Genomic DNA, 3,505 nt, shown 5'->3' with positions numbered 1-3,505 from the left:
TCTATATATATACAGAGGGCTTGTCTGTAAAAAAAAACACCATTTTAAGAGATATTATATTACATTGCAAAGAGAGCTTTTGTTCTCAATCTTCTCTTCATCTCTTTCATTTCACTTTTATTCTATCTTGAGAGATTCCAGTAAAGATTAAAAGGGCTTTTGCTCTTGTTTAAATCTTCATAGATTTTTTGCTCTATTATACACTTGAGAGATTCTATTGAATTCATATAAACTTATTTCTTCACATATTTCATCTTCTCTCATTCATTTCATTCATAGAGTTTGAGCTTCATTTATATTCCTCAATACTCTAGTTGTGAGCTAAAAATTGTACTACTATCTTTGAGAGATTCATTGTACACTTCATTTCTATTACAAGTTATTGTAAAGGGTTGGTGTGACCCAAAAGGAAGCCTAGGAGAAGGGTGTTCTCCTAGCAAGAAAGAGAAGCAAGGTCTTGCTTCAATTGAAGGTTTGCTTTCCACCATTAAGGAGAAGCTCTAAGGAATTTGGGAAGTCTCAAGAGGGATCTTGAGCCGAGGAGTAGGAGTTTCCGAACCTCGCAAAAATCACCGTGTTATAGTTTGAAATTTCTCTTTTCTTATCTCTTTTACAATTGTGCTATAAATTATTTACTTTCATATCTTGATTTCATATGTTGATTATTGCACAATAGGTTATATTGTTGATTAGAAATTCTTTTTCTATAATTTGTGAAAATTGGCCATTGACTCTATTCACCCCTCCTCTAGAGTCAATTCTTGGGTAACAATTGGTATCAGAGCCTAAACTCTATTAAAGGACTTAACCATCTTAGAGTACGATCATGGCCAATAATAGTAGTATCACACACTTAGAAGGTTATCCCATTGATAAACCTCCTTGTTTTGATGGAAATGATTATATTTATTGGAAAATTAGAATGAGGGCTTTCTTAAAAAGTATTGATATTGATTTATGGAAAGTTATAGAAAATGGTGGTCATATCCCAACCAAAGTTATTGAAGGGAATAAAATTCCTAAATTAAAAGGTGAATGGGATGAAAATGATCATAGATTAATACAATGCAATACTTTAGCCATATGCCATCTTTATTGTGCATTAAGCAAAAATGAGTTCAACAAGATTATCTTTTGTAAAACGGCTAAAGAAATTTGGAACACCCTTGAATTAGCCTATGGAGGATCAATTAATGGTGAGGAATTATCTATGCCTAAGCTTATTGAAAAAGATGTTGCTTCCATCATAAATGAAAATGAATTAGTTAGTGAGATATATTTTAGTTCTGCTAACATTACTAATCATTTGAATTTTCTTAGTAGAACTTACTCTTCTTCCTATATTGAAGAAAATAAAGCAACTTAAAAGAAGAGTATAGCTCTCCAAGCTCCTAGCAAAGTAGCAAGTTACATCAAAGAGGTGGTCAATCTTTGTCTCATGGCCAATGAAGAGGAGGTAAATTCTAATCATGAATCCTTTGATTTAGAAACTTCTTATAATGAATTAGTTGATGAGCATAATGATTTGCACAATGCATTTAAAGAGTTACATGGTGTGCCAGATACAATGCTTGTGAAATGTGCTTCGTTTAAAAAGGAAAGCCATGATCTCTTTCAAAGACATGAAAAGTTCAAATGGAAAATGACTCTTTGAAAAAAGAAAATCATTATCTTATGCAAAAATTAGAAAAGATTCAATTTGAAAATGAGTCATTGAAAAAGGAATTGAAATGTGTATTCTCAAAAGAATCTTCATTAATTGATCTTATTTCCGAAAATGTGTCTTTAAAGAAAATCATTGATGATCAAAATGACATTTTAGCAAAGTTTACCAAAGAAAAAGAGAATTTGAGTACTATACTTGGAAATCAAAGAGATATCCTTTTCAAAAATGAGATACAATATGATCCTCACACTAAAGATGCATGCTTGTTAAGAAGAAGAAATCATTTGTATGATCATTTTGTCAAGAGTGGTACCCAATCCTCTAAATGCAATTATTGTAAAAGATTAGGACATAAGTTTCATAATTGTCCATTTAGAAAGAAGTTGAGGTCTAAGAAAATTTGGGTTCCAAAAGGAACTTATGCTCCATTACCTAACTCATATGGAATTAAGAAAATTTGGGTACCAAAAAGGAGAATATGTAACATTTCCTTGTAGGATTACTTGATGACATCTTCTTCACTCAAGGATTAAGAAGGAAACATCACACTTGGGGACAAACCCAAGGGCTAGGTTATTGGTTAAACTCCACACAATCTGTCCATACTATGAATTGCTTTGTTGAAATCATTCATATATTGTGGAAATTTTCTTTTATTATAATTCAAGTTTTCATCAATTATGCAAACTATTTTTAGTGCATGACTATTTTTTTTTTTTTGGATTAAAAAGTTATTTTTCATGCATTACATTCACATGAATTACTTGTAAATTATGTCTAGAATGATATATCTTAAACAAGAAGATAGATTTTGCTTGCTTAGAAGGGAAATTGGAATGTCCTCAGAAGAGGAATTTTTTAAGTAAAGCAAAGCAGCAGCAGAGCCAGCTCCATTCAGAAAAGGAGTCGTCTCTTTGAAGAAAAAGAGCCGTCTCTACACAAGGCAGAGCAGTCTCCACAGATGATATCAAATTGCTTACTCTCAGGATCTCAAAAATTTTAAGAAAGAGCCTGCTCTATAAAAACAAGAGCTGAACCTGCATACAAAATTGGAATAGGAAGAGCCGTCTCTAGAAAAAGGTAGAGCTGGCTCCTTCAGTGCTATTTTCTTCCAACTCTCGGGATCTCCTCTGCAGACAATTGAGTCTGCTCAACAAAAAGGAAGAGCCGTCTCCAAAAATTTTCAAGCCGTCTCCACAAATTATCTAAGCCGGCTCCACTCATGTCCTTTTATTCTACTTCCTCTCGGCACTTCCTCATTTGAGATCCTAACAGAATCGTTCCAGAGAGTTAGGAGACTTCATCTTGCTTTGGGCGAATTCCTCCATTTTGTTTGGGCGTTTCCACTGATAAGGGCACTTCATTAATCCACACCATTGCACTGTATCGGGATATTAAGCAATTGAACTGTAGGTTGTTATAAGCCTCGGCATTATCACTATTGGGCGTAAACACTTCGTTCCACAGAGCTCTTTTGGCCAGGGCACTTCTCCATTCTAATCATCACCATTGATATCGGCCGCCGTCAAGGTTTAAAGACCTAACTGAAAGCTACGGCAGCTTTGACCACACCTTATATCACCCACAACCTCCGGCAAGCTTCCCTCTATTTCAGAACTGAGAATTTCAGTCCGCCGACGAGATACAGCTATCTCTGTTGATACTGGCGAGAGCTCAATTAAAAGTGGGAAATCGAGAACTCGCCTCTGAAGATCAGTGAGCAGAAGTAGTCATTGAAGACTTACTGGTGTTTTCCAGTGAAGACAGACAGAGCAGCTTCAGCTTCCAAACAGAACGGAGAGACAAACCCATTTTTGATGTGCTCAAGTTCAGACTGGC

This window comes from Cornus florida, unplaced genomic scaffold (genome assembly GCF_030987335.1).
Source record: "Cornus florida cultivar Cherokee Brave unplaced genomic scaffold, ASM3098733v1 CherokeeBrave_3.0.0_Hap2_Chr02, whole genome shotgun sequence".
Lineage (NCBI taxonomy): Eukaryota > Viridiplantae > Streptophyta > Magnoliopsida > Cornales > Cornaceae > Cornus > Cornus florida.
This window is presented reverse-complemented; position numbering follows the sequence as displayed.